We start from the raw sequence: 26,025 nt of genomic DNA, 5'->3' as shown, positions 1-26,025 counted from the left end.
AAACTGTTTAAAATAATTAACAATAAGCTCTCCTACTTTTCTCTCTTTTCTGGATTAGTTTTCCTCGTGAGCCAGCCCTGGGAACTCATACTTAAGAGCATGATATTCTCTGACATGAATGAAACTAATGTTGCCTTACAAGCAGCCCCTTTATGTCTATTTGCTCAACCAAAACCAAGCTTAATCATGCTGTGGTTTGGACAAATCTCTCAGGTCAGACTCTTTGCCAACTTGTGTTTTCTAGTAGTTTTCTTGATCTAATTAGAATCTTTGAATTAGAACACTTTTTCATATGTACTAACAAGAAAGTAGGAAATAGTCAAATTTTAGGCATACTTCCATGATTTAAAACTGGTCTAATTATATATATATTTCAAATCAAGAAACATTCAGTTAGGTATATAACATTATAGTAGAAGGGTTGCTGCCCCTTGCTTTCTCTCCTTCCCTCATGGAATGGCCTTCTGAATGGTAACACTAAGAAAGGAGAAAACCTTTTGAGCTGAGACAGACGTGCAAATTACTGGCCAGGGATATACTAACTGGGATGTACACGTGGCTGGCATTTTGCTCATTGGAAAGGCATAACAACCTTCTTGACAATATCTTGAGGATGGAGGCATGGCGAGCAGCCAACTTCAGTTTGTTTCATGCAGGCGTCAGTGGCCAAAAGGTATTTGGTTTGAAGGGTCAGAGCAGTCAGCACTAGTTTCGGATGTTCTGGGGTCTGAGACTGTAAAGCAGACAGATATGTTTGTGATGAGGTGAGGCACCCATGGGCCAGCCTGGGCAATGGGGCCAGCAGCAGCCCCACCCAGCTTGCTGGGGTTCAGGGCTGGGTTCCAATTTGCAACCAGGCACCAAAGACCAGCTGTGAACCCTGGTTAGTTTTAGTGAGCCTAGATAGGAATACTGGCTCCTTGGTGACCATGTGGCATCTGAGATTCACTTTCCATCATGGGGGACTCATGGGAAGGGCAGGTAGGAAATAAGCTGGGACAGGGGAAGGGTGAAGGTTTCAGCCAATTGTGACGAGTTCACAACTGGAATCCAGTCCTGTTGGGAGTGGCCTGAGAATGAAGAACTGGAGACTCAGAAGGGAGAACAAGGAGGCAGGCTGACCACACACAGGCAAGATTACTATTAATACTTCCCAAAGTCCCATGTAACATCTGTCTCCATCTCATTTCCCAGAATTTAGGCAACATTGCAACAACTCGCTGCAAAAGGCTGGGAAACATAGTCTTTTATTCCAAGTGAAAGTGCTCCAGATAAAATCTGGGATTCTATTAAGGAAGAAGAGAATTGATAAAAGGAGGCAATTACCACTTTCTACCACAATCCTCACACCCTCTATAAAAGAGCATTGGCTTTTTCTTTTTTAATCCTGTCCCTGCCATTTGCCAGTAGAATGACCAAGAGCAAGTTAATGAATTTATCTGAATCTCAGTTCTAGCATCTACAAAATGGTCACATCATAACCTAGTCCACAGGTTTGTGAAAAATGAAATACAGTTGACCCATGTAGATGGTACTAAATACACATTGGTTCCCGTTGTTATAAAGCTGGTTCTGCTTTTCTTTTGACCATTTTCCTGGTATTATTTTGATTCCTTGACCAAGATTACCCCGTGGGATTCATCTTTGCCAGATCTTATCCCTGAAGATAAGGAAGGAGACTCATCCAATGCAATTCTGCTCAGGTCCTATACCTTTAAGGAAAGAAGTTGGTAGTGTAATAAAACACATTATATGAATTATTGGCATTTAAGAATTATAGTTTTATGAAAATGTTTGAAGAAATTCACCAATTTGGGTCCTGAGTGGTGCCTTAAAAACAGTTAAGTGTGTCATACTGAAGACAAAACTAAGGTTAGAGTGTATTAAAAATATTTCTATTTTTTGAGTCTGCCCTAAGTGAAGCCCACAGCTTGTGGAACCTTAACACTGCAGTACCTGCTGCCTTACAGTAGTAAGACATTTATGGCAGCACGTTCTTCTTGTCATATGACTGTCACCTGCTAGATGTCATTATAATCATGGACTCATACCTTTGGCTCCAGCTCTTGTTTGCTAAGGCAGTGTTGAACTTAGATTAGATATGAAAAAGGTCCCTTTTGAAGGGACCTTTTCAGTGGTTGAAAAGGTCCCTTCAAAAGTGCAGTACTTGGTTGTCTGCCTTTTGACTTTCTTTTTGCTTTTTCTTTCTTAATTTGGTAACTGTAGAAATAATTAGGAGAGGTAAAGTTCGCCCAGATCCACTCCTTTATTGCATGGAAAGTGACAGTTGCCCTAGTGCTATGTCAATGATGATTTGACAGAAAAGGAGGGTTGAACCTTGAACAGTAGCTGTTCTAGCTTCTGAAGGAATATTGGAGAAAGAGAGAGGGTGAAGAGGTAACACCTTTGTACTCTTATCTCTGCTCTCCCATTAAATGCACTTGCCAACCCCTGAGCTCCTTCACTTTTCCCTCTACAGGTCATTGATGCCCATCCCTGCTGGATCCTCCCTTCCACTTAGGCTCATGCATCCTCACCTCCTTCTGTTGATCTGACTCTCTCTGTGTCCTCCCTCAAGGTGAACAGTGAATGTGAGCTTTGGAAATACAAAGATTCCTATGAGCTAGTGCACCTGCTCCTCAATTTTCTGCTCTGTAAAGTGGTAATAAAACCTGCTTCATAGAGTTATTTTGAGGATTAAAAAAGATGTATATGAACACATTTCTAGGCATACAGTGGGCATTCTATAAACACTGGTTTATTACTCTTCTCTGACCATTTCCATATTCCTTTTGCCTTTAAAACTTTGCTATCCAAAATGTGGTCCAAGGACCAGAAACATTGGAAATGTCAAATCTCAGGCTCTCCTCCTGGACCGACTGAATCAGAATCTACATTTAAATGACACCCCCAGATGTTTCATGTATATGCTAAAATTTGAGAAGCACTGCTTTAAAACAAATTTTAGATTCTTTCTCTTTCTATCCTTTTTCCAAAAGGGAAAGAATAATGGACACCACTGATTGCCTACTTTGTACCAGGTGCTTTTTTTTTTTACTTTAAATAACTTTTTCCTTTTCAATTACAGTTGGCATACATAATTACATTCATTTCAGTTGCACAACCCAGTGATTAGACATTATATGGTTTAGTAAGTGATGACCCTGATAAATTGTGCACCCCTCTTGCACCACACACAGTTATTACAACGTGGTGGATTATACTGTGCTTTCTATCGCTGTGACTATTCTGTAACTACCAACGCTGGTCTTTGACTGCCACTCCCTCATCCTCACTCTGTGAGGTTGGCCCTGTCATCTTCCCTCACCTGTGAAGAAACAGAGACAAGGGAATTTAACTGCCCAGCCTAAGAACAAGTAGGAATGACACAGGCGAGACTTACATGGAAGTCTTTTGCCCTGAACACTTTTCACTCCTTCAACACTACATGGACTGACAGCCTTCTGTATCTGGAGAAGAGAACAAAAGCGAAAAAAATGTATATAGGAAATGAAAACAAAACCAAACAAATGAGAGACACGAAAACATTAAAGGTAACCTTGAGTTTCAAGGAAATCAGTAGAGAACAACCTCCTTGATGACCGATTCCAGCTGTCTTCAATTCTTGTCCAGGTTCCTTGCCCTTTATTCGATATTGACATATACTTAGGCATTTAATAAGCAATGATAAAGTGTTCTACAAACACAGAAGTGATTATTTAGCTTTCAGCCTGTTTAGTGAAATGATATACCAGCTTATTGTGGCACTGAACCCAGTATGTGATTGCATTGCTTTGTTCATGAGTTCTTTTCAGGTATGTTTCCTCTCTCAACTGTTATAGATTCTAAGATTGTTAGGGAAAGGCAGCCCCTCTCTCTCTCAGTCCCTCTCTCCTTCTATCCTTCCTAACCTCCTAATGGCAAAGTGAAAAATACCTGTAGTATTTATATTTCTGGAATGGGAAATGAATTTAACTTTAGGTTATTTAATAATTTTAGTTTGGCGGGTCTTTTTCCCGACCAGCTGGTCTTGGTATTTGTGTCTCAGAGCTGCAGATAGCAAGATGTCTTCAGGAAATGCTAAAATTGGGCACCCTGTCCAATTTTAAAAAGCCACGGCCGCTATGCCAGATGGTCAGTTCAAAGATAACAGCCTATCAGACTACAGAGAAAAATGTGTAGTTTTCTTCTTCTATCCTCTTGACTTTACCTTTTTGTGCCCCGTGGAGATCATTGTTTTCAGCGATAGGATGGAAGAATTTAAGAAACCCAACTGCCAAGTGATGGGTGCTTCTGTGGATTCTCACTTCTGTCATGGGGCGTGGATCAACACACCCAGGAAATGAGGAGGACTGGGACCCATGAACATTCCCTTGGTGTCAGACCCTAAGTGCACCATTGCTCAGGACTATGATGTCTTAAAGGCTGATGAAGGCATCTTGTGCAGGGGCCCCTTTATCTTGGATGATAAAGGTATCCTTTGCCAGATCACTGTAAACCACCTTCTTGTTGGCCACTCTGTGGACGAGACTCTGAGATGAGTTCAGGCTTTCCAGTTCACTGACAAACACAGGGAAGTGTGCCCAGCTGGCTGGAAACCTGGCAGTGATGCCATCAAGCCTGATGTCCCTAAGAGCAAAGAATATTTCTCTAAGCAGAAGTGAGCACCGGGCCATTATAGGGTCATGGTGGCAGTGTAGAGCCATGAGAACAAAACCTCTCTTTCACTATTGTCACGCTTAAAACACAAGATCTCAGACTTAGACCAGATGTGGTCTGGGACAGGGCAGGCCTTTCCTGCCCAGCTTGGGGAGGCCAGCCTTTCTTTTTGCAGAGGAAATGGCCTGAACTTATGAGGCAGGCCAGCTGAGGTGTACAGTACTGGGGCATAACCTTTTATCTTTTGTAGTTTCTATTAAACTTGAACCAAGACAAAAAATAATAATTTTAGTTCATCTGTAATGCACACATTATGTTTTATTAATAATGCTTCTCTTGATTTGAGCAAGGAATCCATTCCATTTCAGATCAAGACTATATCTCATATCTTGTCTTTTGCGCTAACCATGATGGCTTAAATTTCTTGCTATGTTAATAAACTCCCTATCATTTTTGAAATAAAAAGAGGCATGAAAACATTAACTGAAATATTTGAGTTTCCAATGTAGATATAAATAATTACACCAATGATTCCATGTAAATCAAAATAAATAAAATCTAATAATTAACCAATGTAGAATATACTTTACATTCTTTTACAACATTATTAAGAAATTAGAGGTAAGCTGGATCCAAGAACTGATTTTTAATCTTTTGGTAGGATCTTTCTTAGAAGAAAATATTTTACCTTTTTAAGATTCTTAAGTTAGTCTCTCGAGGAACCCATAATATATATTGTGAATATAGATGCACTCCATATTTGAACTGTCAAAATTAATAAATTATACCAATTTACAGTTTTTCCATATTTTGAAACTTATTAATCAGGCAACACTCCCCAATAACTGCCTCCAGTGAGTAATATTTAAGAGGCTCTCCACTCCATTTACTTGCTTAAGCTTGTTAAGACATCATTCTGTAGGAGGGGATGGACATGCGAGGGAACCAAAACTGTGCCTTTGAAAGGTCATGGTATCCGTCCGTTCCAGGTACCTAGCTGTTGTGGGAATGAATTTCTGGTCACAAACAGCTGTGCAGGAAGTAGCACATTTCTTTATTTTCCCTAGATCTACTGAAATCGGACTCCAAGCTCCCATCCTGCAGAGCAGGCGGAGAATCCTCGCGCTGTCTCGATCGGCTCTGGCCACAGGTCTGTGCTCAGATTTTGGGGAGATACTGACTGCTCTGGTCAGTGACCAATGGCCCACTCTGGTTTCTGCTGACATGCCTGTGTCTCATCAGCGTGGTGTGAGGGCTTAGCTGCTTCCACACCATTCCTTGGGAAGGAATGTCCCGGAGGAGCCTTCGGCACCTGTACCTGGGATCTGTCCTCCTAGAGAGTGCTACAGGCTGACACTACTACCGTCACGCTGTGCAACAGGGGCTCCACAGAACTCACTGCCTCCTGCCTGCTGTCCAGGCTCCCAGAATCTCAGCTCTCCCTCTTTTCTGATATTTAACATGCTTTTCTATCTGTTTTTCTGCTCCAACACACCCAGGGTTATGTCTTCTATAGACCTAGGTTTTTCAAAAGACCACAAGTGCCTCTGAATTCATATGTTAGCTCTGTAAAAACTCCTAAGGTAAGAAGTTACAAAGGACTTTCCTTTTTGCTTGAGACTGGAGGAGGAGAATTGGGTAAATAAAGTTTTTAAAAAATATCCTGACACAGGTTCCTCAAAGAGGTTTTTATTTTGGGGTTTCACAAAGACAATAAAGGCATTTATGCTTGATTAACTCTACTCTAGAATAAAAGTTCTGTATGTACACTTTACTATGAATTACATTAAAGATAAATGTGTATATGATTCTGATGTAAATTTCCAGTACCTCTTGGAACTGGGAAGAACTTGTATCCCAGGTTTAGATCTGATCTGTGTTCCCTTGTAGCATTTCCTCTCTTAACTTCAGCTTATAGAGGCATGTCAAATTTCATGTTAAGAAGAGATATTCTCTTTTTTAAAGATTTTATTTATTTATTTTTAGAGAGGGAAGGGAGGGAGAAAGAGAGAGAGAGAGAAACATCAATGTGCGGTTGCTGGGGGCCATGGCCTGCAACTCAGGCATGTGCCCTGACTGAGAATCGAATCTGCGACACTTCGGTTCACAGCCTGCACTCAATCCACTGAGCCATACCAGCCAGGGCTAAGAAGAGATATTCTTTACTTGGTGTCCAAGAGAAAACAGATTTCCAAAGCATTTCCTTTGTAATATCATTAAATATTCTTCTTGCTCTCTATATATCATGTGTATATATGACATATATATCATTATATATGTGATACATATGATATATATTATATATCAATGTTATATCTGACATGAGGTATATATTTTGTATATAAATCATTTTCATTTTATGGATTAAATACTTTATCTTTTTTCTTTGAAGGTACTGATCATAGTTTTTGAAATTGTTTTTGTACCCTGAAGTATTGTTGAGTACAGGAAACTATGTTTTATATGTATGCATTTCTATAGAAATAATCATATTTTTGGGTTTGTGTATTTTACATTTATATTTCAGGTATATTAAACAAATATCGATGTATAGATTGTTTGAAGATACTTAGTTACATAACTCAAAGGTGAAAATAATTTTAAAAGGAGAATATGCCATTTTTCCAGAGTGAACTGATAATAAACACTCTTATGGAAATTATATCTTCCTGAAATGTGTGTGATACAGAATTTTATAAATTATGTCATTTTAAAGGTTTTATGATATGCTGACAAAATTCTTTTTGGAAAGTGAAGAGCTGACTGACAGTTTCCCTCGGCATCATGATGTGACGGTTAATAACAGGGCTCAGAAACAGCACTGCGTGGTCTGGAGTCCTGCCTTTGTGGCTTCTGCATGAGGCTGAGCGAATCACTCACCTCCCAGAGCATCCATACAATGAGGATAATAATAATAAATGAAGATAGCATGAAAAATAGATGTAAAGCACTTAGAACTCTGCCTGACACATATTTAGTACTTAGTAAATATTAGCTATTAGTAATTTTTTATAGAATGAGGCACTGCTATAAATGATCATAGTATGTAATTCATCCCACCAATTATTTATGGATAACTATTACTTATTCTTTTGTTAAAAAGTAATGTATATGATATATTTGACATATTTGCTTCTTATACTAATGAAGCTTCAAAAAATTCACTGTGTCATCAAATCTGCCTGTCTTGAAGAGCCATTAAGTGTGAGCTGAATCATTGCATTGGAAAAACCTAATCGTAAAATCTCACGGAACTCTGCCATGAGACCCTCTGATACATACCCACTCCCGAACAATACCTACATCCTCACATACACTCTCACATGTGCATAGCAAAAGGGACTGTTTTCCTCAATGTCCGCATGAACCAACAAGAAATACATGTTTTTGAAATAAAATGCTAACTTTTCATGCCAATATAGGTATTTATTGTTTGGGAGAACATGATTTACTAAACAGGCATTAGAATCTTACAATTGGTTATTTAGGGTATTGTATTTTAACTCAACATCAGTCAACCTTTCTGAAATGTGATGTATTTTCTTCTTTCTTTAATGTTTGTACTAGTAACAATGGTACATAACATTCACTGACTGATTATTACATGCCTATGCATTCTGCATATTAACTTGCAACACCTGTATGAGCTACATACTCATTATTTCAGAGGTGAGGCACAAGAGTTTGAACACTTCGCCTAAGGTTAACAGCTAGTGAGTGCTGGAGCCATGATTTGAACCAGACAGTCTGGCTTTAGTATCAACTCATTGTACTCAGGTTAAGGGTTTGGGTTAGGGCTAGGGCTAGGGCTAGGGCCAGGACAAGAGCTAGGGTTAGGGCTAGGTTAAACCTAAGATTAGGGTTAAGGTTATGGTTAGGTTTAGGGTTAGGGTTTCGGTTAGGGTTAGGGCTACATTTATGGTTATGGTTAGGGTTATGGTTAGGATTAGGGCTAGGGCTAGGGTTAGGGTTACAGTTAGGGTAAGGGTTAGGTTTAGGGTTAGGGTAAGGTTTAGTGTTAGTGTTAGGGTTAGGATTTGGGTTAGGGTTAGGGCTAGTGCTAGGACAATGGTTAGGGATAGGGCTAGGGTTAGGGCAAGGGTTAGGGTTAGGGTTTGGGTTAGGCTTGGGGTTACAGATAAGGTTAGGTTTAGGGTTAGGGATAGGGCTTGGGTAAGGTTAGAGTTAGGATTAGGTTTAGGGTGAGGTCTAGGGATATGGTTAAGGTTAGGTGTGGAAATACCACTAGAACTAAGGTTAGGGTTACAGTTAGGACTAGTGCTAGTGCTAGGGTTAGGGTTAGGGCTAGGGTAAAGGTTAGGGTTAGGTCTAGGGCAACAGAAAGGGCTAGGTTAAGGGTTGGCTAGAGTTAGGGTAAGAGTTAGGGTTGATACTAGGGCGTGGGTTAGGTTTAAATTTAGGGTAAGGATTAGGGTTAGGGCTAGGGTTAGGGTTTGGTAAGGATTAGGGTTAACTCTAGGGTTAGGGTAGGTTTATGGCTAGTGTTAGGGTTATGGTCAGGGTTAGAATTAGGGCTGAAGGTAGGGTTAGGGATAGTGTTAGGGAAGGCCAGGGTTAGGGTTAGGGTTAGGGATAGGGAAACATTAGTGCTAGTGTTTTGGCTAGGGCTTGGATTAGGTTTTGGGTTAGGATATGTTGGGGACTGCCCTGCATAGTCTCAGGAAGCTGTAATCCCCCCTGACTTAGGCTGAGTGAGAGACCTCCCAACCAGAAGCCACTAAGGAGACAAAACTTATTTCCCTGGCATGAACACTGCCTATTCTGTGCCTAAACCTCCTATGCTTGACCAGTTAGCCAATGACAGGTAAGATTTCCCATGGAGGGAATTGCCTAAGACAGGCATGATCATGAGGAGGCCTCTGGGAAGAGATTGGGGGCTGTGGAAATGAAGGGGTGATGGACATCAACCCCTGCCCCCTCAGATTTGTCAAAGCCTGAGTCCTTGTTCTTAGATGTGAGAAATCCAAGTCTCCTGGCTGCTTTTGTCTCCTCTGTTGGCTCAGGCCTGCGGAAATAACAGAGGCAATGCAGCCCAGACCAGAGATGGTGGACCCCCGGGGTGATCAGGCCTAGGACATAGAATATGCAAGATCTTGTGAGATCTTGTGAGATCTGTTTGCTGGAGGATAATTAGATTAGAATTTAAAGGCACAGACAGGAAACCAAAACTAGCCCTTTGAGCCCTGTTAGTCTTTTCAAATATTAAAACTCCAAGCTCTGCCCAGAATCACAGCAGGGGTTCTGTCTGCACCTTTGAAAGTTACTTACTTCTTTTGATCTTTTCTGCCAGACTGTGAATCCACAAACTAAGCCTGTATTCTCAATAAAAATCTGCTTGGGAATGGAAACGGGGTGCTCTCCACTAGAGAGAGTGGCCGTTCTGTCCCTATTTCCCCACAGGACATGGTTGTCTCTGTGTATGTTTTTCTCGTGTTTCAACGAGCATCCACAGCAGGGATGGATACTGCTGGTCAGTATCTGCCACAAGGATAAGGGTGAGGATAGTGTCAAGATTAGGCTAGAGTTAGGATTAAGGCTAGGGTTAGGATTAGGGATAGGGTTAGGTTTAGGGTTAGGGTTAGGGTTAGAGCTAGGGCTAAGGTTAAGGTTAGGGCTAGGTAAGGGTTAGGGTTACAGCTAGGTTTAGGGTTAAGGTTAGGGTTAGGGCTAGGTCTTGGTCTAGGGTTAAGTTAAGGTTTATGTTTAGGGCTAGGACAAGGGGTAGGGTTAGGGGAAGGGCTAAGGTTAGTGCTAGTGTTAGGATTAGAGTTAGGGTTATGGCCAGGGTATGGTTAGCATTAGGGTTTGGGCTACCATTGGAGTTAGGGTTAGGGTTAGGGTTAACTCCAGGGTTAGGGTAGAGTTATGGCTAAGGTTAGGGTTAGGGTTAGAAATAGGACTAAGCCTAGGGTTAGAATTGGGGTTAGGGCTAGGTTTAAGGATAGAGCTATGGTTAGATTTAAGTTTAAGGGTAGGTCTAAGGTCAGGGTTAAAGTTTGGTTTTGGTTTGGGGCTTGGGTTAGGCTTGGGGTTAGGGCTAGGTTTAGGTTTAGGTTTAGGGCTTGGGTTAGGGCTAGGATTAGGGTGAGGGTTAGGTTTAGAATTAGGGCTAGGGCTTGGGTTAGGTTAATGGTTAGGATAAATGATTGGTTAAGGCTAGGGTTAGGGTTAGGACTAGGGATGGGGCTAGGGTTAAGGTTAGTGCTAGAGGTAGTGCTAGGGCTAACATTAGGGCTAGTGTTAGCATTAGGGGAATGGCTTGGGTTAGTCCTAGGATTATGTTTATGGTTAGGGTCAGAATTAGGACTAGGGCTAGGGTTAGGGTTAGGGTTATGTTTACAGTTAGGTTTAGGGATAGGGCTAGAGTTATGTTTAGGTTTAGGGTTAGGGTTAGGGTTGGGGTATGTATGGCTTGGGTTAGTCCTAGGATTATGTTTAGGGTTAGGGTCAGAATTAGGGCTAGGGCTAGGTCTAGGGTTAGGGTTAAGGTTTGTGCTAGGGTTAAGCCTAGGCTTAGGGTTAGGGTTAGGCTAATGTTTAGGCTAGGGTTTGAGCTAGGGCCAAGTCCAGCGTTAGCTTTAGGGATATGTTTAGTGTTAGGGTTAAGGTTAGGGCATGTAGTACCATACTACATGCTAAGATATATGTTAGTGAGTTAAATGTAATGTTTAGAAATGCCTGACCAAGGATTGATTCAAATGAAGTGAAAATGAAAAGTGTGACTCTGGGACTTTGTTACAATGAACTTGAACTTTTACAATATTTTTGAAAGATACTTTATATAGAAATATACCTTATTCAGTTAACATAGAGTTTTGTGGGGTTTTTTTTGAGGTTTAAGCTGTTTTTTTTATAGTGGAAAAAAGAAAGCTTAACCCTCACCCCCAGATTCTTTAATGAGGCTCAGTTTGTCAAGTAATGTGTTGAATGAGACCACGAAAATAACAAAAATGGCACTTTATCTTTGTATAGTGTTTTATTTTTTAAAATGTTTGTAGTGCTGAATTCTCTGTTACAGGAGGAGCAATTCTTTATTTTGCAAAGAAGATCCAACATTTTCTAAGAATTATGTTATCACACTGATTTAACTAATGGATTTCTTAAAGCTACACAAATATTATCCACTGTCCCCTGGTGGCAGAAAGGGAAGAAAACATGTCACCGAGGTACTGGCCTCAGGATTGTTGCACTAATAGGGAAAGTTTACTTTCTTGTCATTTCAAAGGGCTTTTAAAAATTAATGGTATGGACATTTCCTATTGGTTTATAGAGGAACCAACCTTATCCTTTGCTTCATTAATGAGAATTCCATTTTGTAGAAAGCTTAAGGCCTAATGAAAAGTCTCCGTGGTGTTAGTTCTCATATCTCAAGCCATCTGGGTAGATTTGAGATGAGACTTGGTATTATTAGGCTAGTGGTAAAAACAACCCCTATCTGAGGCAGGAGATAGTCAGGAAGGAAGCTCCAGAGGCCCTGCAGGGTTGAGGTAGAAAACATCTATACATGATAAAGACCCCCTAAGATGGGTTGTTCCTGTTTTCTGGGATAACTCTGAATCATGGAATGCACCTGCGCACTACCCCTGATTCATTATAATATCATTATAATGAAATAACATTGTGGGACTCCCTTCTCCAGTAGCCAATCAAGAAAATCATGAGAAACCACACATGCGCAGTAGCTTTGAAATCCAACTCCTTGTACCTGCGCAGGAAAAGCCCGCCAAAGGCTAGCGAAGGGGCTTCTGCCCTATAAGAATAGAATCCCCCGGCCCATGTGCCCCTTCTCTGCTCAGAGTTGGCCCACTCCCATGTCCTGTGGAGTGTACTATCACTTAATAAATCTTCCCTCTTTCCTTATGCTATGAACTTTGTGTATTCGGTTCAATTCTTTGTCCTCGATCACTAAGAACCTGTTACCTGTGCACACCTGTGACATATCTACAAGCTTATATGATGCTTGAATAAACTTTATACTCATCCTTGTCAAAGATTTCTCCTGCTTTTTCTAGAACAGCCCCATAGACATGTGGGAGCTCATTACTTCTAAGGCGGCCCTAACCGCCTTCCTCTGTTCTTCCCTTGTTTCATTCTCCCTCTTTCCACCAAGCCCCCCCTTTCTCCCTCTCTTTCTTTTTACTGACTCCTTTTAGCATCAACACATCATTTGTTTTTATTCTTTCTTCAGGGCCACACAGAACAGACCCATTCCCTCCTCAGACTGATAGTCCTACAACTAACTGTAAACAATCATTATCTTTATTCACATCTCTCCACCTTCACACCTTCTTTAGAAACCAGTATTAGCTTACATTTACTGAGTGCCTACTCTGTGCCAGGCACCATACCCATACCACTTCCAATCCTTGCAGCCTTGCCAAGTGAGTTACTGAGAGCTAATACACACACCTCCTTCACAATCAGCTCATCCAGGGCATAGGAAACACAAGTAAAGCCTTGTGTTTTACTTCTAATAGTTGAAACACTTATAAGAGTGCCTGGAACATAGTAACATTAATAAATGTTAACTGTTTTTATCTTCTTGCACTTCTGCAAGCATTTGGAGAATTTTCAACTCAACTACAGTATTCCACATTTATTATTTTATTTTGTTTATTTTATTTGCTTTTCAAAATCATCAAATTAGCCTGAGGAAACTTTTTGGTTCCTTTTATTAGTTCACTATTTCTCCCAGCTTTGCATTAACCACATATTTTAGCCTCAAAACCATTCAAAGGAATGATCAAGGATTGAGGACGGAGGCCTACTGTTTTCAAAAACTTCAGGTTATTTGGGCCAGGCCCTCCTCGAAGCACAGGGCTTTGAGGTCATTTCTCCCACGGAAGAAGCACTGTCCTACACAAGGGGAATGGCACCTGCAAGTTGGGCTCTCACAGGCCAATGCTGAGAACACAGCTCTAGATTGCTTTTCACATATTAAAAATTCATTTTGAAAAAAAATTGCTACTTTTCTCACCTCAGTTAAAGGGAAGGGGAAATTGTTGATGTACTTGGTGATCAGTTCTGGGACTGTTGGTGGCAGCTGCCACTCTAGCTGGAGAACAGTTCTATGTTGGCATTTATTGTTCTGGAAACATCATTTAGTGAACAGGCATTAGAATTTTACATTTGGCTATTTAGGATGCTATATTATAACTCAGCACCAGTCTTTTGCCCCTACAAGCACCAGCTTGGGTTTTCTGGGCAATTTTCTTGGACTTATAATGCTTTGAAATGGGGAGGGCTGCTAGTACTGGCCTAGGAGGTTAGACAAAGCTTGGCAGTGGGATGTCTGTGCCTGCTGGTCGGGGGTGCTCCCTTTTAGGAGAGGAGGCACTTTGGAACAAACAGTGCCTGGTCGGATTTAGGAGCTCTGGGAAGAAGGAGACTGGAAAGAGACCTGGGACTGGACTCCTGGGTGTTACACCGAGTCTCAAATGGTGTCAGGGCCAGAAGCAGAGCTGGAAATATTTTTAGTGACGATTTTAGTAAGATGTTTTTACATAGTTCACACTCACTTCCATGGGTAAAGTTGTTGCTAGCTGTTTAAGTGTAGGATGTGGAAAGGCTTCTAAGAACATTCCTACCAACCTCTGTGCTGACTCCAGTGCCATTCTCCACCCACCAGTGCAGGGCCAGGCTGTTGTCACAGGTGTGCGGTGTGTCCCTCAGAGACCAAGACCGATGGCAGTGTGCTGTGGAGGGGCAACATAGTGTAAAATATTAGGACCCGGAGGCTAGTCTGTGGAAAAATTTCCAAATTGCATAGGTTATAAATAGGAGAGAAAAAAAACAAATCCCTTGAAGATAGAGCTTTTTCCCAATTTGACAGCATGCTGAATATTTACATGAGTTACCAAATGTCAGTTGTGAAGCTGAAAAGTAAGTTCTGCAATGTATCAATAATAAAGAGCAAAAAGCCTCTGGTTAGAGAAAACACTGAATTATATTTCTATTTTCTTTATAGGAAATATCACAAAATAATTGTTAAATAATGATCTGATTAAAGAATTTATGGTAAAAAATGTACCAAACAAGTATTATAGAGGGGTGCTAAGCAGTTAACAAAAATACTGTTGCGTTTTAGACCTTGTGCCATCTTTTCAAACTTTGTAACTAGCTGTCATTTATTTTCTCATTCTAAATAAATATTCACTTTTATACCAGCCTTTTCTATTTTTACTAATCTTTTGGTTCAATCATAACAGGCACTACCTCCTACTTCTGATTTTTGAGTGGTATTCTGTCTGGCTCAGCTCATAGCCACTAAATGTTAACTGAGTGAATAAAAGCATTAACCATTGCAATCTGAATGATTAGGTGGACCAAAAAGAGGTGTACTAATCTTGGGTTTGGAAGATGGGTAGAATGTGAAGAGTTGATGAGGTAGTGGTATTAGCAAAGATGTAGAGACAGGAAGACCATGGAGAGATCAGAGGATAAAAAATAGTTCAGATTGGCCCCCCAAAATTGTCACTATGTGAGGTGATGGATATGTTAACTATCCTTATTATGGTAATCGTTTTGGAATATATACTACATTGTGTACCTTAAACTTACATGTTACCATATATCGGTTATATCTCAATAAAGCTGGAAAAAAGTGACGGGCTCAAGCTGAAAGGCTTGTGCTGAATAAGGGGTGAGAAAATAGGTAAGGAAGTTTTGGGGCATTTTAAGGTACAAGGATCTAGAATGTCAGACTAAGGGCATTTAACTGTATTATATGGTAAATGAATGTATCTGGATACCTGTTGCCTTTGCCTACCCAGAACCTATCCCCTCATCTTATAATAGCACATTTATTTTCTATAGGAACCAAGCTTTGTCCCCATTCTTAATCTATGTAGGTTGGGTAGACTGACATCATTTCAGGGTCTAGGGATGGGTCCATGACCCAGGTCTTGCAAATCAGAGTCAATGTTAGGATTTGTGCTAGACAATTGAGAAGAGAGTACTCTCTTTCCACTAATGATGCTACATTTCTTCAGTATAAGTCTGCAGTTGGTGGTGGCTATTTTGTCACACTTAATAGTGTGCCTGATGCTGGGTGGTATGGTCCAGTGATGGGGAGGGGGCACTTCAGTCTCCCCAGTGAGCTCAGCCCACTCCATCACTCCCAACGGCAGGCTCATTTGACCTGCCCTTCTGACAACTGGTGGCCCTGTCTTGCTGAGCTCAGTCCTGCAGGGGGACTGAATGCTGTGCAGAGCTGGGAACTTTAGAGTACTCAGAGCATATCTTCTTGGGAGGCTTTTGGTTGGGTGATGGGCCTGAGGCACCCGGGTGTGGGAGTAGACAATGAAAGACTCTTGATCTGTCCACTTGAGTCCTGGTGGTTCAGACCTGCTGAGCTTGCGCCTGCAGAGGGGCCAGCTTGCTTCACTCAACCTGAACCTATAGCAGCCTTCTGGGGACGCTAGAGTTAGAGACTCTAGTAGAGACTGAATGATATGCTTCTGGAGTAGGGGCCATGTTCCCCACATTGAATGCTTGACCAGACCACCCCTAAGCAGGAGACCCACTAGCCCTGTCCTCCCAACCCCAGTCACCTGCCCTATTGAGCTCACACCTTGTGGAAACGTCTGTGGGTTGCAGTCAGCCTAGATCCACTCTACAGTCTTTCTACAGAAGTCCCTTGAGGAAGACCAGACAACCTCAGGGGGCGGCAGTGTTGCTGACAGGAGGAGGTGGAACTCAGGGTGCCTTGGAACTTTCACTGATATGCTGCCAGTTCAGAGCTGGAGGAAACTGACCCTTGTACATGGCTTGGCCCCTCCCACACACAGCCAGATCCAGCAGAGGCAGCCACAAACAGCAAATTGTGTGGTAGCTCCAGACAGCCCAAGGGTGGTTGTAGGTAGCGTCTGCCATCAACCTGCACTGGAACCCCACCCAAGTGGACTTGGAATCAACATAACCAGCAGAGGTCTTCAGGATACACCAGAGCTCAATCCACACAAGTGGCATACCCTAAGAGAGATCCTGGCAGGCACCATATCCTGCTGGAAACAACTCTACCTAGGGGGGCAACCCCCACAGAACAGCTCATACACTGTGATCAAGGTCTGTCCTTATAGCCAGCTAGACTGAGGGTTAAACTCACCCACAAATAGGCCAACAGCTTTTAATACTAAACTACAACAATACAGTGCATACAACCCACATAAGAAACATTCCTAGAACAAGTGATTTGGGAGATTGTGCCACTGAGACCCATAAGACACCTACAACATAAAACCACCATAATGAGTTTGGGAGTCATAGCAGATCTACCTAATACACAGCGACAAACACAAGAAGGTAGATAAAATAGGGAGACAAAGAAATATGCTCCAAGTGAAAGAACAAAAGAAATCCCCAGAAAAACAAATAAATGAAATGGAAGCAACCAAGATACCAAATGCAGAGTTCAAAATAATGGTTGTAAAGATGATCAAGGACCTTAGTGGGGGACCTCAGTGGGAACTTAAACAAAGAGATAGCATGAAAAAGGACATATAAATAATAAAAAATCCAATCAGAAGTGAAGAACACAATATCTGAAATGAAGAATACATTAGAAGGAATCAACAGCAGGTTAATGGAGCAGAGGATTGAATCAGTGGTTTAGAAGACTACAGAAAACACCCAAACAGAGCAGCAAAAAGAATTTTAAAAAATTATGAAATTTGAGGGATCTCTGGGACAACATCAGGTATAACAATGTCTGCATCATGGTTACCAGAAGGGGAGAAGAGGGAGCAAGGCATTGAGAACATTTTTGAAGAAATAATGGCTGAAAACTTCCTTAACCTGGTGAAGGAAAAATGCACACATGTCCAGGAAGCACAGAAAGGCCTATACAAGATGAATCTAGAGAGGCTTACACCAGGATACATCATAATTTAAATGGAAAAAGATAAAGGAAAAGACAGACTGTTATGAGCAGCAAAAAAAAAACCACACACACACACACACAAAAACACCACAAACAAAACAAAACAAAACAAAACAAAACCATAGTTACCTACAAAGAAGTTCCCATAAGGCTGTCAACTCATTTCTCAATGGAAACACTTCAGGCCAGAAGGGATTGGCATGAAATATTTAAAGTGATGAAAAGCAAGGATCTTCAGTGGAGATCACTCTACCAGCAAGACTACCATTTAAAATTGAAGGTGAAATAAAGAGCTTCCCAGACCAAAAAAAAAAAAAAGGCTGAAAAAGTTTACTACCACCAAACCAGTATTGCAGGAAGTGTTAAAGGTCTTTCTTTAAGAAAAAGAAAGAAAAAAGAAATAGAGGAACATAGGCATAAAGAATAAAATGGCGCCCTGGCTGGCGTAGCTCAGTGGATTGAACGCTGGCTGTGAACCAAAGCATCGCAGGTTCAATTCCCAGTCAGGGCACATGCCTGGGTTGCAGGCCATGGCCCCCAGCAACCGCACATTGATGTTTCTCTCGCTCTCTCTCTATCTTTCTCCCTCCCTTTCCTCTCTAAAAATAAATAAATAAAATCTTAAAAAAGAGAATAAAATGGCAATAAATAAGAACATATCAATAATAACTTTAAATGTAAATAGATTAAATGCTCTGATCTAAAGACATAAGGTAGCTGAATGGATAAGAAAACACAAGCCATATATGTGCTGCCTCGAAGAGACCCACCTCAGGGCAAAAGATACACACCGACCAAAAGTAAAGGGATGGAAAAAGATATTCTATGCACATGGAAACAACAACAAAAGCTGGGGTAGCAATACCTATATCAGAAAAAATAGACTTAAAAACAAAGGCCATAACAAGAGGCAAAGGAAATTGCATAATACTAAAGGGACCAATCCATAAGATGAGATTAGCTTTGTAAACATATATGCACCCAACACAGGAGCACCTAAATATGTAAGGAAAACCTTGATGGACATAATGGGAGAGAGCAACAGTAATAAAGTCATAGTATGGGATTTTAACACCCCATTGACATCAACGGACAGATATCCCAGAAGGAATATCAATAAGGCTGCAATGACTTTAAACAACAAGTTCACTAGATCAAATGACTTTAATTGATATTTATAGAACACTCCATCCTGAAGCAGCAAAATATACGTTCTTTTCAAGGGTACATTGAACATTCTCTGGAATAGACCACATGGTAGGACACAAAACAAGTCTTAATAAATTCAAGAAGATTGAAATCATATCAAACATCTCTAACCACAGTGATATGAAACTAGAAATCAATTACAATAAAAAAATCCTTGAAAAACACAAAACACATGGAGGCTAAATAACACATTATTAAACAATGAATGGGTTAACAATGAGATCCAGGAAGAAATTAAAAGTTACCTTGAGACAAATGAAAATGAACAAATGAACACAAAAAACCCCCAAATTTATGGGACACAGTGAAAGCAATCTTAAGAGAGAAATTAATAGCATTACATGCCTACCTCGAGAAGCAAGAAAATTTTTAAATAAATAATCTAACTCTACACTTAAAAGAACTAGAAAAAGAAGAACAAATAAAGCCCAGAGTAAGTAGAAGGATGGAAATAATAAAGACTAGAGTGGAAATAAATGAAATAGACACTAAAAAAGAAATACAAAAGAACAATGAAATCAAGAGCTGGTTCTTTGAAAAGATAAACAAGATTGATAAACCTTTAACCAGACTCATAAGGAAAAAGGGAGAGAGGACCCAAGTAAATAAAATCAGAAATGAAAGAGGAGAAGTAACAACTGATATTAAAGAAATATAAAGGATTTTAAGAAATATTATAAACAACTATATGCCACAAATTGGACAACCTGTGTAAAACAGATACATTTCTAGAAACATACAATATTCCAAAGCTGAGTCAGGAAGAATCAGAAAATCTGAATAGACCAATAGACTAAGAAAACTGAAGTAGTAATCAAGAAACTCATAGCAAATAAAACTGCTGGGCCAGATGGGCTCACAGGTGAATTTTATCAAACATTCAAAGAAGAACTAACACCTATCCTTCTCAAACTATTCCAAAAAATTCAAGAGGAGGAAAGACTCCCAAGCTGATTTTATGAGGCCAGCTTTATCCTCATTCCAAAACAAGATGAAGGTACTAAAAAAAATTATAAGCTAACATAGATGCTAAAATCCTCAACAAAAATGTTAGCAAATAGGATCCAGCAATACATTAAAAACATCACACACCATGATCGAAATAGGGTTTGTTTTGGGGATGCAAGGTTGGCACAATATTCACAAATTAATAAACATGATATACCACATAAATAAAATTAAGGATAAAAACCACATGATTGTATCAATAGGCACAGAAAAGAAAGCATTTGAAAAAATCTAGTACCCATTTATGAGAAAAACTCTCAAAAGTGGGAATAGAGGGAACATACCTCAACGTAAAGGCCACGTATGACACACCCACAGCTAACATCACACTAAATGGGGGAAAACTAAAAGCATTTCTCTTAAGATCAGAAACAAGACAGGGATGTTCGCTTTTACCACTCTTATTCAACACAGTACTAGAAATTCTAGTTATAGCAGTCAGACAAGGAGAGGAAATAAGAGTCATCCAAATTGGAGAGAACGAAGTAAAACTATTATTATCTGCAGATGACATGACACTATGGAAAACCCTAAAGAATCCACCCAAAAAACTACTAGAACTGACAAATAAATTTAGTAAAGTAGCATGATACAAAATAAATATCTGGAAACCAGTTGCATTTTTATACACTAATAATGAGCTATCAGGAAGAGAAACTAAAATAAAAATCCCATTTATAATTGTATCAAAGAAAAAAAAAAGGGTACCTAGGAATAAATTTAACCAAGGAGGTAAAAGACCTGCACTGGGAAAATTATAGTACAGTAAGGAAAGAAACTGAGGAAGATACACATAAGTGGAAGTGTATATCATGTTCATGAATTGGAAGAATTAATATAATTAAAAAGTCCATATACACAAAGCAATCTATAGATTCAATGAAATCCCTATCAAAATACCAATGCACTTTTCATAGAACTAGAACAAATAATCCTAAAATTGATATGAAACCACAAAAGGCCTTATATGGCCAAAGTAATCTTGAAAAAGAATAAAGTTGGAGGTACAACAATACCTAATGTCAAACTGTATTACAAGACCACTGTAATCAAAACAGCTTGGTATTGGCTTAAGAACAGGCATACAAATTAATTGAACAAAATAGAGAGGCCAGGAATAAACCCATGCCTTTATGGTCAATTAATATTTGACAAAGAAGGCAAGAACATACAGTGGAGTAAAGACAGTCTGTTTAATAAATGGTGCTGGGAAAATTGGACAGACACATGTGAAACACAAAATGAAACTAGACCACTTCCTTATACCATCCACAAAAATAAACTCAAAATGGATTAAAGACTTAAATTAACTGGTGAAACCATAAAAATCCTAGAAGAAAACATAGGCAATAAAAATCTTAGACATTTTTCATAGCAATATTTTTTCTGATATAGCTCCTCAGGCAAGGGAAACCGTAGAAAAAAAATAAATGAATGGAACTATATCAAATGAAAAAGTTTTTGCTCAGCAAAGGAAACCATCAACAAAATAAAAAGACAATGCACTGAATGGGAGAACACATTCGTCAATGATAAGAGGTTAATATTAATTTGATAAGAGGTTAATATTAAAAATTGATAAAGAACTCAAACAACTGAGAACACCAAAAAAACCCCCCAAACAATCAAATTAAAAAGTGGGCAAAGGACATGAATAGACACTTCTCCAAATGGGACATACAAATGGCCAATAGATATATGAAAAGATGCTCCATGTCACTAATCATCAGAGAAATGCAAATTAAAACCACAATGAGATATCACCTCACAGCTGTCAGATTGACTATCACCAGTAAATCCACAAATGGCAAGTGTTGGCAAGGATGTAGAGCAGGGGTGTCAAACTCATTTTCACTGGGGGCATTTGCCTTCAAACGGCTGAATGTAATTTTAGGACTGTATAAATGTAACTAACTACTCCTTAACAGTTAAGCCAGAGCTCAGTGCTGCCTCCAGGTAGAAACAAGGTGCCGGGCTGGATAAAACAAGGTGGAGGGCTGGATTTGGCCCTTGGACCTTGTGTTTGCCACCTGTAATGTAGAGGAAAGGGAACTGTCAGGCACTATTGGTGGGAATGCAGACTGGTGCAGCCACTGTGGAAAACAGTATGGAGTTACCTCAAAAAATTAAAAATAGTACTGCTTATGACTCAGAAATTCGACATCTGAAAATATATCCAAAGAAATCCAAAACACTGATTCAAAAGAATATATGCACCCCTGTGTTCATTGTAGTGTTGGTTACTATAGCCATGATTTAGAAGAAACCCAATATCTATCAGTAGACAAGTGGATAAAAAAGCAGTGGTACATTTACACAGTGGAATATACTTGACTATAAAAAAGAAGGAAGTCTTAATTTTTGCAACAGCATGGTTGGAACTGGAGATTATTATGCTAAGTGAAGCCAATCAGAGAAAGGCAAATAACATATGATTTCATCCCTATGTAGAATCTAATGAACAAAATAAACTAATAAAATAGAAACAGACTCATAGATACTGAGAACAGACTGACAGCTGTCAGAGGGAAGGGATTTGTGGGGCTGGGTGTGAAAGGTGATGGGATTAAGAAAAAACCACACAAAACAAAACCCCCCAAACCCCACACAGAACAACAACAAAAAAACAGATTAAAGAAAAACAACCAGACATAGAAAATAGTATGGTGATTGCCAGAGGGAAGGGGGGTGGGCAGGGGAAGATGGGAGAGGCAAAGAGGGGATGGTAGAGGAAAGAGACTTGACTTTGCAGGTGGGGGCGTGGTGCAGTGTGCAGATGATGTGTTGTAGAGTTGTACACTTGAAACCTATATGGCTTTATTAACTAATGTCACCCCAATCAATTCAATTTTAAAAAGAGAAAAAGAGTGAAAAAATATGTTTGATAGTGAAGCCAACCCATAGCCAAGAGATGGAGAGAGATTCCTAGTGAGGTACTTGAGTACCTAAATCTAAAGGCAGAAACCCTTGGTCTTTTGGTTAGTGTGGGCCAAAAACATTTGTTTTTTTAATTTGTCACTTTGACCTGGGGTTTTTCATTTGTAACAGAAACACTTCTCATTGATACAGGTGGTAATAAATGTTTGTGAGCAGAGTTTTATGAGGATTAATTTAGTTGCAGGTAGATTACATACATCAAGATGCTTGCAGCAGACATATATAGGGAAGAAAAGAAAAGTACAGAGCAAGAATTAAGAGGACTTGGTAACTAGAACAAGAACAGAAAGCGAAAGTGACTGGAATTTTGAGACTCACTCGGTGAAAGATGGTACCAGTGACAGAAATCGGTGAGTCAGAAAGAATACTGTGCCCATCCCCCCCAACAACTTCAGGAGTAAGTGCATTATTCTTAGGCTTTGGGATTGAGGTGATGATAGGAGAATCAAGTGGAAATAGTTAGGAGGTAGCTAAAATGTAGAATTAAACCGCAGGTGAAAACTCAGGATCCAAGCTATAACAAGTAAATGTGTGCCAAGACTGAACAATGTGATGATCCGAGGGGAGAGGCAAGTGTAACAGTAGAGCGAGCAATGGACTGACACACAGGAACGTCAAGGGGAGCAGGGCTGGGCATGAATCAGGCCTTTTTCTCCTGCTAGACATCCAGTCTCCACCTACTGCTGCTCAGGAAGCAAAGTCTGTGAAACCAGGACATGCTCTCAGGTAAGCACAGCTGCTTACCAGTGCCCTGTGGGGCTGGAATCGAGCAGTTGAAGTCCTGAGTGTAGGTGAGATTTCAGGTGGGGGTGGGGTGCGGTGAATGTTGAGAATAAAGAAAACAGATGGGAGGATTGATTAGAAAAGCCTTGGAATTTAAAGAAAGAATACCTCTCAAAAGGTGGATAGTCAGTTGCAGAGAACTGCAGAGAGACAAGGTGAACATCACCAGAAAATGTAGGTTGGTAGGAACTCTGGAGGGAGAGCTATAGATTGAAGTGAATGGCTGCTTCAAAAGTAGAAGCAATGGGTAGAGAAAGGAAGGAAACGAACAAGCTGGTTAACTTGGAGAAGTTTAGCCAAGGTGTTTCATTTCCAGGACAGAGGAGGCTTGTTTCAGAGGGGAGATAGAAAATGGGCCTGTGAATTAGAAGGGGGTGAAGAAGCTAGAAAGAGAGGGTTCGGCTGAATGAGGAAGGAGGTAAGACAGACAGTGGTGGAAAGAGCAGATGGGAAAGGAAACGGGTACAACCCCCACTTGAGACTGGTGGAGAGGAAGGAGAAAAGGGGGCGTAAAGAGAGATGCTTGGAGGCAGAATTGGGAGGAGATGAGACGTCTATCAGGTGTTTCCAGGATCGATAAGACGGTAACATGAGGTGTCTGCTGCATTCAACAGTCTGTGAATCAAGTTACAGTGGGGACATCCAAATTGCTTTTCTCCCCATGAGACTTCACAGAAGATTATGTTACTGTAAACTGATGTTTGAGCTAGGAAAAGAAATAAAAATAAAAGGATATACAATCTGCTGCACACCTTAGCTTTGTAGCTTTCAGTGAAAATAGGCCAGTGCCAGTCCTGTCATGATAAGAAGCAGATAATGCAATCTCATCATGACAGGGTACATGCAACTTACCATCATTTGTATGAAGTAAAGGTACAGATGTAATTGGAGGGGACATAAATTTTATAACTATGTGCTCTGGAATATATGCTCCTTTTCTCTGGGAGGATCCCAGAAAAGGCAATTATCAAGTTTGGTGGCTGTGGCTTACTTTGGTGAGTAATAAGTTCATTGCAAGAAAAAGAAAACCTTGCTATGAGTCAGAAACAAAGCCAGCAGGTATTGTATTCTTGGCTCTTACTATCAGATCGAAGTAGCCAATGCCAGAAAAACCAGAGAGACTAGCTTGGAAGGAGTGACTCATTGTGTCTCGCCTGGTAAACGTTGCTGCATTCTCTCTTTCAGACAAAATTGGACTGCTCTTCAAAACAAGGCCTTTTGCTGTAAAAAGGGAAGCCTGTGCCATTGGTGTGGTGGTGGTGATGGCCCCTACCAAGGCTCTCCCTTTTGAAACAGTCATTCGACATGCAAGCGCCATGCAAGCCCTGCTATGCTGTCCCTTCCTGGCACCCTCTGTGCTCCTGGACACACCCCTCCTTGGATCATATAAGGAAATAAAAACCACGAGTGGTGGTAGGACTGGGCGAGCAGGTGTGTGAAGTGGGATAGGACTCTCTTATTAAGAAGTTACTCATACTTCAAAGAAGTGTGAGCCCAAAGGAATTGGCCAAAAAAATTCAAGCTGATGCTTGTCGGAGAAAAGAGTGTGGGAAAACATAATTATTTCTTGCATAATAGGTAGCTAGAACCCTATCAGTAGCTTGTGATGACATAACTGATTTAAGTCGTATGATGACTATGATAGACAAGATTGCCCAAAATCGAAGGGTCCTAATAAATGTACAACTTGTGGATCCCTGCCAGGACGGGACAACACTCTCCCAGGGGTTCAGAAATGTGAGGGGTGTTGCTTGTTGTCACAATGATTGGGGATGCTACAGGCCCTTAGTGGGAGTCAGGAGCAGGGATGCTGATACGCTGTGCTGACTGCATAGAGAGCACAGCACAGGGAAGAACAGTCCCACTGAACATACCAAATTACCCTGTTCAAAAACATTGAGTCATAGATACCAGAGGATGCTGCCTTGTGGCACCAGACTTCATCACTTTTAATTTAATGAGTCTAATTCTTTGAAAGCAAAATTCAGTTAAGTTGGATATTTTGGATGTTGATGCATTTCAACGCCATTTTCAAATGTGAAGGGCAAATACCAAGGGATGGAGCTTGAGTTTGTGGAGACTGAATGAAGTTGTTTGGATCTATGTTCAAAATGAGACATAAATGGGAGAAGGAGATGGGGAATTAGTGTTTACTGGGTATAGAGTTTCAGTTTTGCAGGATGAAAACGTTGTAGAGGTCTGTTGGCACAAAAATGTGAGTGAACTTGATCCTACTGAACTGCATGTTTCAAAATGATTAAGACAGTAACTTTAATGTTATGTTTTTTACCATAAATAAAGAACATCAGTGAAATAATAAAATTTTTAAAAGATATAATAAGTGGCTTGGGAATTGGTCAGGGTCCTCATTTCAAACCCTTGAAACAGAATGTCTGTATCGCAGTTTCCCTGACCTAGGGAAACCATGGCGGAGAAGTTTATATTTAGGGCCCCCTGATCATCACCCTTTTCATATGTCTACCCCTTTCCCAGCAGGAATCTTTCCTGCATCCCCTCTGTAAGCCGTT

The 26,025-nt window shown here is 40.4% G+C and overlaps 1 pseudogene; it reads left to right on the top strand.

The window, feature by feature from the left end:
• The first annotated feature begins 4,021 nt into the window (after positions 1–4,021).
• LOC114490956 lies at positions 4,022–5,049 on the top strand (annotated as a pseudogene).
• The last annotated feature ends 20,976 nt before the right edge of the window (positions 5,050–26,025 follow it).

The sequence above is a fragment of the Phyllostomus discolor genome, chromosome 2 (genome assembly GCF_004126475.2).
Source record: "Phyllostomus discolor isolate MPI-MPIP mPhyDis1 chromosome 2, mPhyDis1.pri.v3, whole genome shotgun sequence".
NCBI lineage: Eukaryota > Metazoa > Chordata > Mammalia > Chiroptera > Phyllostomidae > Phyllostomus > Phyllostomus discolor.
The sequence above is the reverse complement of the archived record's forward strand: the minus strand, read 5'-3'. Positions and strand labels throughout refer to the sequence as shown.